The sequence below is a fragment of the Carassius auratus genome, unplaced genomic scaffold (assembly GCF_003368295.1).
Source record: "Carassius auratus strain Wakin unplaced genomic scaffold, ASM336829v1 scaf_tig00035533, whole genome shotgun sequence".
Classification (NCBI taxonomy): Eukaryota; Metazoa; Chordata; class Actinopteri; order Cypriniformes; family Cyprinidae; genus Carassius; species Carassius auratus.
In genome coordinates, this window is record NW_020526237.1 from 122524 (window position 1) to 134189 (window position 11666).

Below are 11666 nucleotides of genomic sequence, written 5' to 3' on the forward strand. Positions count from 1 at the left end.
TTTTGTGGTTTCGAAAGTTGGTTTAACCCGGGGCACAAGAATGTGGGATGATGACACAGTTTCACTGTCGACCACAGTGACAGTTGAATGGAATTAATCTCACTCCTCAAGTCGTTACAAACCTACATGACTTTCTGTCCTCTGAGCACAAAAAGGTCATTTTTATAGAATATTCTGAACTCTTATGAGGAATGTGGTAGATAATAAAAAGAAAGCACAATTTTTTGTATTCTGAAAACAGCATCTCATGACTCATGCACTACACATGTACAATGACAATTTAAAATACTTACAGACTTGAATCACATGATCTAGTAAACAAACTGTTTAAATAATTTATTCAGCGAAGCAATCCTGGCTAATCACCTTCTGAACCTAAACCTAACTCTGCTTAATATTAATAAAAAAAAAAAAAAGGCACCAAACAGTTGCTAGCATCCATTGAATTCCACAGTATTTTTTGCGTACTATGTAAGTCAATGGCTACCAGCAACTGTTTGGTAACCAACATTCTTCAAAATATCTTCTTTTATGTTCCACAGAAGAAAGAAGCTCAGATTTGGAACGACTTCAGGGTGAGCAAATGTTAACAACATTTTCACTTTTGGGCGAACCATCGATTTAAGCAGTATATCACATAACAATGTTTGTTAACAATTTATTGTTAAGCGTTAAAGTGCGTTCAAGTGAACATATTATTGAAAAAGAAAAAAATGTAAGGTGTGTAAAAGAGAAATGATTTTTAAATAAAATTACTCTGTAAAAAGATATTAATAAAACATTCATGAATGAATTTTTCACAATACGATCAAAACATGAGTTTTGGAAATAGATGTTAAATTAATTCCAACTAACAATATTATTCAAACTCCACATAAACTGCCTCAAATGGTGAAGGTTTTGCACATTAATATTTATATTCTGATGTCTGAACAGTGGTGTGTGTCAGCCATAAGTTACTGGACATTTCCAGAAAGTTTCCAACCAACAATTAAATTTTGCATCGAGGCATACACAAAAGAAGTGTTTTTATGACTAGAACCGAACACAATGCAGGGGTCTTTTTAAAGAGCCATTTTAAAAATGACACGCTCATGGCGTAAGATGCTAAAAAGAAATGACACACTCGCACCACTGCACCCAAATCATTTCCACATTTGCACATTTCAAATTGCGATTGAAAGACTTGCACTGAGTGCTCCAAGTAAGTGTGCGATTTTCTTGAGCAACAGACCATAACAATTTCTTGCAGAATACTACAGGAGCCACACGACCCCCATTAAGCCGGTGATCTCTGTTATGCTCATAGAGTTTTGCTAGCTGTTGCTAGCTTGGCAAGGCTGTACATTTTCAGTCTCCACAGTCGAGAGGTCTAAGCAAGCGGCCACTTCCATTCACACGTCAGAATCATTTTCTGATGCTTTTGTGAGCGCTCACGCTGGAGAGCTGGGAGTGACCTTGAGAGCGGTTGACAACACGCAATTACAGCACAGGGTTGGGAGAGAAAGAAGGAAAAAGAAAACAGCAGGAGGAGAGCAGCAGGCCTCTTACAAACAGGGAAAAACAGCGATTCCAAGCAGGCAGGCTTAGTTTCCTTCCTTCAGACACTGCACACACACCAGAGCAGGAGCATGTGTGAGTGTGACATACTTGCTTACCATGGCTGTGGACAGACAAGACAAGAACAGAATGAAAGTGCTCTCGTCAGCGCTCCACATGGCCGTGATGAGTCTGCAGTTGTGCGTGCCATGCTTGTGCAAGAGTGTGTGTGAAAATCTGGGCTGCATCCCAGAGCAGCGATCTAAGAGCTTCTATTATTGCTTTGTGTTTATCATGATGCTCGCCGTCAACATGGCAAGCGCTCGTTTGTTCTCTTTTTCCTGTGTTAGTCTTCCAAAAGAAGAGGCATTGCGCTTGATCTAACTCCTGCATATTTGAAAGAGTTGACATAATTTGGCGGGCACACAACCATGCCAAGTTATGACTAATGGAAGGGAGAGTAGGCTGGATGGCATCCACATAGTTTCATGCTAGGTATGCTGCACGCCCAGAACGACACATCTGGTGACAGAATGTTCAATAGAACACAGATTTTCAGTTCGAATCTTTTATAAAGCTCTTCTCAAACCATGGAAGCTTGTACAGTGTTGTTTACACCGAACTGACGGGGATCTTCTTGTCAGTTATTATTAGTCATCATCATGGATCCACCTACTCCCAAAAGCCCATCGAAGGCCAAGTCACACAGCCGACGCAAAACACACCCTCGGTTTTCGGTTTGAAGTCTAGACTAGTTTGATTCTATCCAGACTGCACATGACTTCAAGTAGACAAAAAGGGTGGGCAGCCTCCTCAGACTCATGCCACACTGTATGCTAAAGATAGAGACAGGCGAGCTGGCCGACCTATTTAAAAGCGACCCTTCATCCTCACTGCAATAATATTAGCACATAGGCATAACTACAAATGAGACAAAACAACAGCCATGGAATCAGTATAAACGACTGCCTTCTGCATTATGCAGTCAGTGGTGCTGTCTAAAATAGCCACTTTTACATTGCAAAGGAAAAAGAACTAAATCCGGCAAATTTATGTGCAGACAGTGGTGGGGAGGGAATTTTGTGAGCTGCTTGAAAAGAGTTACCTGCTAGGGCATGATAAGCTGCATTCAAGTCCTTCTGGGAAGTTGCTACTTACAAAATATGATATGATGTGGTTTGGATCAGGGTTAGGGAAATTTACTTTTTCATTTACTGTATATCTTCCTCTCATTTTGCTCAATAAACAGTATGTTTCCACAATTATTCTTTAATTGAAAAACCCCAAACTTACAATACCTGAGCTTAAAGAAGGGATGAAATGATACTGTGCCTCAAACCTTGTCGATTTTGGAAATGCATGGATCTTCTCATGAGTGATTCAAAAAAAAATGTTTTGATCTCGTAATGTTTCATTAAAATGTCACCATTAATTAAATCTTCTGGTGAAAATGACAAACTTCTCTCTGGTGTCGTACGCAGGATGTCTCCAATCATTAAGTCTGTTAAAACCCTGCCCTACCACAATCAACTTCAAGCTCGCATTCACTGCACACACAATCTAATCAATTTCCTATAGATAAAAGGAAGCCTTCACCCTATTTTCCTTTATTTTTTTTGCTCAACCTATAAATAAAACCACTTGAACATTACTTTAGTGCACCATTAGAGTTGGCAAAATCTATGTATTCACTGTATGATGAGCTTTTTTCCTTTGTTTATTTACTTTGCATCTAAATTTGGCTTGGCTATCAAGCCCACAAGTTGACCGGCACACCAGGAAACTCCCAAATGGTCACTCCATCCATCCTGATGATCGCACCGGATTATGAGAGCAAAGCAACAAGGTCAGGAAGACGTGTTTCATATGAAAAACACAACACAGTAACACACAATGCAAAAGTGTATAAAAGAAAAGCAAATAACGGATAGAAGCAGCTGTGTAAAAGTAAAACAGCTTGATACGTAAGAGAGTGATTCGTAATCTCATTGGAGGGAAAACCTCAATGCAAGATGCTACTGATCAAAGTCCTTCCTGGGGAAACACCCACAACATTACCAAAGCCTTCAAACATGACACACTCACACATTGTTTCACACCACCAGCACTGCTTCTGGACTTAATAAACCCTCACCCTCATATTCAGAAACTCGTTTTGCTCATTAAAGCCATGTTGATTAGTCAAAGAAACCGTAGTTACTCAATTATGCCTGTAACTGTGCACAGGACAGGACTGACAGCAGATTTAAAAGCATCTCTACTGAATATCACTGATCTAAAGAGCTACAACAGCCCTGCAGCATTACATCATAGTTACAGGAATAGTGTTCAAAAGCATGCCACAATCTGCCAGATCAAGCCAAATCAAACAACACCTGAAATTGACAAGACACATAAAAGTATAACATTTTCAAAGTAAATGATTTATGCTCCAAAACATATGCAAAGTATACATAAAAGGACACAACATGTTTCCACCCAGCAAAGGCATTTGACTATAATTCAGAGCTTTTTTATTTTTGCCTTTAAAAGCACATAAAAAATGTGCTAAAATATACAACAAAGGTGTGAAACACAGCTGCGCTTTGTGCACATCAGTGCCTTTATAAAAACAGCACAGCCTCTTCATGCCTTACTGTTTATCCATGCTACAATGCTCTATGAATTTATGATTATTTATTCACAGAATGACGATACTTTTCTGAGTTTACCTTCTGTGCTGCCACATTTATAAAAAAAATTTAAGATAACATTAATATTAGTATTAGTGCCTGATTAAATATGAGGAAACGCTTCCAATGAAAATGCTGAGTTCATCGTTGCTTTTAAGATAAGCTAAACAAGTCAGTGAAATCAGCAACTAAAATGAAACCACAAGAGATCATATGACTATTAATATATCCTCTGGCACAGAGTTACAGTTTTTTTTTTTTGTTTTTTTTTTTTTTAGTTAGGCTTAAATTAACTTATTCCAGAACCAGAACCCAAATAGGGACTGTATTTTTCAAAAAAAAAACATCCAAAAAAAATCAATGTGAGTTATTAATATGTAAAATTAAGTGCACAAGGTGATGAGTTTTCTCTTTTTTTAACTTAACAAGCTACACTGAAGACATTTTTATTGTAGGTATGTCTTTTGTGTTTTTTCCCCCTTTTCCCTACTCCTGAAAAGGGAGGTGTGCTTGTGGGCCGCCCCAGGAGCTCTGACACAGTTTGAATACTGCTTCTTTGAAAACATGAAACATGAGGCATTCGAGCTGTGGGGAAAATGACTGATCCATTTTAAGCTACTTTAAGTGACAACCAAGTCTTTTCCTTCAAAAGTTGTCAAACAAGTCAGTTAACATGTCTATTTGTAAGCGATACTGTTACTTTGAATTTTCTTTTCAATGTAATGTGTCCATTTTACAACAGGAAGAACTGGGTTATATAACAGGGCAGCTTTATTTAAAATACACTCCATTCCCTTCAAACCTTACTCATTGAAACCTTACAAGACCATCGGTGTACTACAGAAATGGTTAATGGTTCGCTAGGTTTCTTGTGTGTGTGGTGACAAAGAAAGGCCTTGGTAACTTCACAACTTATGCTAAATCTACAGGACGCTATTCAGAACTCAAATGAGCTCTTTCTGACTCACAAGGAACTGGTAAAAAATATTCTTATCTTATTCTTGTCCGTAAAGCTCAAACAGATGTATTTTCATCCTACAAAAAGAGTCACACCTTTGAGTTTGGTGGCCAGACTGCAATAAAACCATATAACATTAGTAGATAGTGAATAAATTGCTGGAGATCACCAAGCTCTATGCATTTTATTATGTTTGCGTCACTGCTTTCCCAATAAATGGTAAACTTTCATTAACTATGTTTACATGCAACCAAATAACCAATTACTAATTGGACTGATGGCTCAGAATAAATAGCCTTAATGAAAACACTGCAACTGCAATTTGAATGAGCCCAATTCACATTAAATTTTGATCGGATTGGAAGGGGTAATGTAGACCAATCAACAGGAAAAAATAAGCACTTGAATCTTTTTTCTCAGTAAGATTTCAAAAATATGTGATGCATATGTTTTCAAATGTTTTACCAGTAACAAATGGCTTTGGCGTGACCGGTGTCTGAAGTATATATCTAATCACGACAACAACACTGGCTGGCGACAACCTATGTCATTACCGGTGCAAGCACTGTATAAAAGTGTGCCGGGAGAACACGTCGTCCTCTTCTTCATCTTCACTGACAGTTTGTTTATGTTAGTGATAAGCTAAGCTAAGTGCAACTAGGAGTGCATGTTATCTCACCAGAGGCTTTGTTCTGATACTCGCAGTTTCACACGGCTTGCGCGTTGTGGTGTTTGCATGAGTGTGTTTGCCTCTTGCGAGAATAGTGATGCATTCGCAGCAGTGGTTTCCATTCTCACGTGATTCCGAGGTAATTTACTGCATGGGCAGGGCATGTTTAGTTCCCACGGGAGCTGAACATTTTCTGCCCATTGCCTATGATTCACAGTTGATGGGCAGAACATGGAAAGAACTTGTCTGATCCCCTATCAGTATTTGCTTATTTGCTTCTGTTTATACAGGAATTGTATAACATGAATATCTGTCTGCAGTTGTTGGAAAGATGATTTATATCATAAAGCCACATTAGGAGCCTTTCACATATCGCGCCTAAAAATGCGTGCTAAAATGCTAAAAATGCACCTAAAAATTTCTCCTTCTTTCCAAAGCGCTCGGGCAGTTGCGCCCCTGAGGCGTCTGCCGTACATGTTGCTGCTCTTCAGCAAAGGATAAATGGATTTGCAGCACTAAAAATCGCTTGCAGTAGCTCTGCTACTAAATTTATTTCAAAATGGCAATCCATATACAGCTATGATCAGCTATTCCTTCATCTTGGCTGAGCTTTCAACGTTGTTTCGGGAAAGGATGAAGCTGATTGGTTAGTTCTTGTCACATGATCCGAGGTGCGCTTGCGGCATTCTGAAAAGTTGAGATGTTTTAACTTGATGCGGTGCAGACGCACCTGGAAAAAATGAGTGCGACGCAACGCATGCTCGTCGCGACCGCATCGCTTCCATTATGAGCGTGCATACCGCGCGCCTACATTGGAAATAATGAACTTGAGCGCGCAAAAGACGCGATATGTGAACAGCCCTTTACGCTGTACAACAGGAGCCATTTCTGAAACCTTTATTTTCAGATTGTAGCCGTGGTTGGTGAATAACATCGATTTTAAGTACTCTATTGCTAGTTTTGTGTGAATTCACTAACTAGCTTTCCTCCGCCGCACTAATTGGACTTGTCTTCTTTTACTGACTTGTTTTAGGGTTAGGACCTCTGTGAGCACCTCCCCTGCTGAAGTCAGAACCTATTGCTGTTGACCAATTGTGGTGAAGGTAGCTCAATCATTGGTACTGGATCCAGGCTAGATGATAGCCCTAAATCTTCAGCTTCATGCTTACTGAACCATGTAACCAAGTTGCTGAACTTCTGCGAGAGCAACCTAACCATCAAGACCCCAGTATAACGCTGCAACCTCAGGATCCGCGGGTTTGAGCATTTTTTGAGTGTAATGCTTCATGATGTGCTCCCTGATGTCCTGGCTGGGTGTTTACTTCGAGAAGCTGCCCCGGCTAGGACGCACTACTCATGTCTCCTGAAACTTGAGTCATCCTCTCGACCATCATGCACAATTTCTGAGCTAGAGCTCATCTCGCTGAGGCACTGAGTAGCTTCACACTCCTTACTCCTCTCTGCCGTTCTATAGATGGTCAGGCCCACAGGACCTCCCTGTCACACTGCCCTTAAGATCGAACCAGTGAATCGCCCCTCCTTGTGGGCTTGAGTACACGGCGTTCCCCTGAGGTATGAATGAGATGAGTTTCTGTGGAAACCCTTCCTGAGAGCGAAATCAGGTAATTTGGCCACATAATGTCTCCCCTAGTTGCCCCAATTTAGTCAAGCCTAGAATTGCTCCCCTCACCTTGAAAGGGTTATCCTTGAGCATGCCGCTCCCAACTGAGCGTCTGAGGCCTCCTTTCATCAGATCATCCTCTCTTGGAGTCCCATAGAGCAGCAGCCTCTGGTTTTTAGGCCTCTCTCTGCTTCCCTATAATGTTGCTCTCTTTGTTGGTTGAGCTCAGCAGTGCTCTCCTCACCTTAGAGGATTACCTTTGAGTACGCCGATCCCAACTGAGCATCTAAGGTCTCCTCTCATAGGGTTATCCACTTCTTGGAGCTCCATTGAGCAGCTATTAGGCCCTTTCTGGCTCCCTGATAGGCTGCTGTTGTAGGTAAGCCTAACAGTGCTCCCCTCGTTCTTGAGGGTCATCTTTAAGCATGCTACTCCCAAACGAATGTCTGAGTGTCTCTCTCAATCCTGGGAATCGGGCACTCCGTTTTCTGTAGCTCTATACAACAACCGCGTCAGGTAGCTAGGCTGCCTTCTGCCTCCTTGGAGAGCTGCTCTTATGGTTGAGCTTAACAGAGCTCCCCTCTCGGATGGTGAATCCTCCACTTTTAGCGTTTAGTCTAAATTCAATTTATATATATATATATATATATATATATATATATATATATATATATATATATATATATATATATATATATATATATTATAAGTGCAAACTCTAGTTCTCTGTGCACTTCTCTAAAATTCATATTCATGGTAGGTGTGGATTCTAAGCCTCTTGCACATCTTTCTAAAATACTTTTTGGTAAGGGTGATGCGATGCTGGCGTTGTCCTCTTTCTCTGAGTTGGCTCAGGCCCCACACTTCTTACCTGGGTCCCACTCTACTGACGTATCTTTTATGATACCTATATGGTTGAGCTTGGTAGTGTACCCCTTGTTCATGAGGATTTTCTATGAGCACACCACTCCCGCCTGAGCGCATGTATTGCCCTCTCTTTTGAGTATCGAGGACCTGTAATATAGCCTCATTAGGTTGTTAGGCCACTCTTGCCTCCCTATTAGGCTCCTCCAAATGGTGAGGTGGTGGTGCTCCCCTTCCCCTGAAGTGTGCCTGTGAGCACTTTGTTCCCAAGTCAAAAGCTCTCTTCGAGAAATTAAAGTGTGCATGATTATCTGGAGCTCTGCTCTCATGACTGCTGGACTCAGGTCAGGGAGGCTCACCTCAGCTAGAGGTTTCTTCTATATGATGCACCACTTTCAGGTCCACAGGCGCTGAGCTTGGTATCCTTCTACTCCTGAGTGGTCTCATTCACTTCCAGTCTCTGGCTCATCGTGACTATGTGACCTTTTAGTAATGGAATTTCTAAAATCCATATTTATGGTAAGTACACACCTTAGTTCTCTGTTCACTTCTCTAAAATCCATATTAACTGTAGGTGTGCATGCTTAACCTTTTGTGCTCTTTTTAAAAAAACTCTTTATGGTACAGGTGACGTGATGCTAGCCCTGTCCCCTTTCTCTGAGTTGTCTCAGGCCCTGATATTTACCATGGGCCCCTCTCTTTGTGTGTATCCTTGTATACTAAGTTCCCAGAGTATCCTGTGATCCTCGGGCAGCTCATTCTAAGAGCAGAAGGTAGCACCCTGGGTGACATGCCAAGATATGGGTTCATGTCAGCCATTTTACTCTGCCGTATCCCTTTAAAGGAATGCTTTTATTCCGATTCTAAGCCTTGAGCTTTGCCCTGGGCTCAATCTTCTTCAAGCCAGCCCCTTACAGATAAGTTCTTTGGTGCGTCCTAGGGGCAACTCCCTTGACTTGGTCGAAATTGGTACTTGGTGCTCACCATAGCATTGGCATGCACTTCCCTCAGCACCTCAGAGGAAGAGGAAGCAGTTTGAAGTTCCCTCAGAAGGGAAACGTCTCAGGTTTAGTATGTAGCCATGGTTCCCTGAGAAAGAAAACACTGCGTCCTCTAGTTTCCTCACCATGCTTTGAATGTAAACTTCAGGTGAAAAAGCACATGACAAGTTTTCCCAGTGCCCTTTTAGATTGTGTTCGTGCCGGTAATGATGCCATAGGCTGTCCACCGGCCAATGTTATTGTCATGTTAAGATGCTGGAAAACAAATAATGCACCTATATGAGAATATAATTGCCATTCAGATTGATGAAAAATAGTGCATGTGCACAAATTTTAACTGGTCATTGCAAACTAATGTCACTGTGAAATTGCCCCTTTAAAACTCTCCAGACTTCCACTGAGAAGATCAAACAGGTTGATCATGCCACTGGTTGAGCCAGTGTTGTTTTATCCAAAACAGTCGGGGCATTACAAAAAACAGACTGCAATTTGGCATCAATGAATTTACCAACTTTAATAAACAGTTTCTCTGCCAGAAATGTATTTTAAATAGGGAACCTTGATAGAAAGCAAAACCACATTTAATGAAAGCGATCCACTCTTGGCAAGACAGGCGGACAGTCAGACAGACACACATTGGCGTGTGACTCATACACACATGATCACGCTTCTCCATTACTTACAGCCACCTGCGGTGTCAACCTAGTCCAGCACTATCCTACTGTTTTCCCTTCCACTACTGTGCCGACCTAGAGCCCAGTTGGAGCACACCTGCAACACATAATGACGACAGTCGATCGAGACCCTGCTTAATCGGGCTTGTTACATCACCATGAATGATGATCCCCTGAATGAGATAATGTTTCGAAAGCATTGCAGGATGCGGCAATGGGCCAGGGATGCCTCATGCAACTGCATTCAGCACAAACTTCAGAACAGAATTTCTCACTCTCCAAATAAAATAATTGGCTGTACACTTGACTGTCCCTTGTGTATATGCATGCAAAACATCACAGATTATGTTTCACAGGGGTACTGATTTAGATGCAGGCCAGTAAATGCCTCTTCTAAACACATAAGCCTGGCCTGAAGCGACAAACACCCCCTAAAAGGCTAGCATGCAGGCTGTGTTTTAAAAAACCTGAAAAACTCACAGGAAGTATGGCATAGAGATGCATCTCAGTTTATATTGCACACATTATATATTCACTTAGCTGTGTCAATGGTTTCCTTGAAACTGGTTTAGAATTAGATCATTACATATGACATTATGTTGCCTGTAAAGCCTGTCTGAAGAAACTTTATGAAACGGCATCTGTGTATGACGTTCCATTTGGGCCAGAAACGAGTCAACTGCTTTGTTCTATACATTTGTCCATGTCTACACTCAATGAATAATTATTCAGAAAAATTTGTAAATGTCGAAGTGCCTTCTTTTCTTATGTCTTCCTGTCCTTTTGTCCTTCGTGTCATCTCATTCTGTTGTTTATAAAAGGCTGTTTCCGAAAAAATAATGGCATTCTGTTTGTCCGCAAAAAAGTTTTAGTGTGAACACCCTACTCACAGTATTTATGCTACAAAACAGCTTAACAGTGTATGAGTATGCAAATTGAGACCCATAGACAAACGTAATAAACTAAAGCATTCAATATTTCAACATTTTTGGGGCCAGATGAAACCTATGTAGTCTGTGTAGCTGCATTCACACATTCAGTGTTTGGAACTGACAACCACATTTAATAACAGATGGGACTTTTAAATTGTCCTGTTCATACTATACAGTATATGTGTGCTTCAAATACAACAGTAAAGGTACAGAAACTTAGCAAGGAAATCTGTAAAATAGCCATTATGGTAGGAGTAATCATGACGCATGCGCCTGCTGACGCATCATGTAAATGATGCATGTGCCTGCTGATGCATGTGCACGTTACATAAACAGTGGCACCATGCACATGCATTGTTTACATGATGTGGAAGCAAGCGCATGCGTTGTGATAATGTCTTCATAATGGCAGCACACCTCAGCAGATGAAGAGGAGAAGAATTGTTGAATAAGTCATTATAATTGTTTTCTTTGTGCACAAAAGTATTCCCATAGTTTCATAAAATTATGGTTGAACCCCTTTTGTCACTTGGATTCTTTTAATGATGTCCTTGCTACGTTTCTGGACGTATGAACATTACAGTTACGTTGCGGTCTACTGAGGGTCAGAGAGCTCTCGGATTTGATCAAAAGAAATTTCTTAATTTGTGCTCAGAAGATGAACAAAGGTCTTAAGCCCAAAACCCACTGCACGGTTTAGCAATCCAATAGCAATTCAAAGTTCATGGCATGTCA

General features: G+C 40.9%; 1 protein-coding gene across 1 annotated transcript in view; it reads right to left on the minus strand.

Moving 5' to 3' along the window:
* LOC113082006 (inactive rhomboid protein 1) overlaps window positions 1-10187 on the minus strand; it is a 48919-nt gene extending 38732 nt beyond the window's left edge. The window contains exon 1 of the mRNA XM_026253905.1: window positions 10009-10187. The gene's annotated coding sequence lies outside the window, so the exon portion shown is untranslated. The remainder of the gene's footprint in view (window positions 1-10008) is intronic.
* Window positions 10188-11666: the final 1479 nt, after the last annotated feature.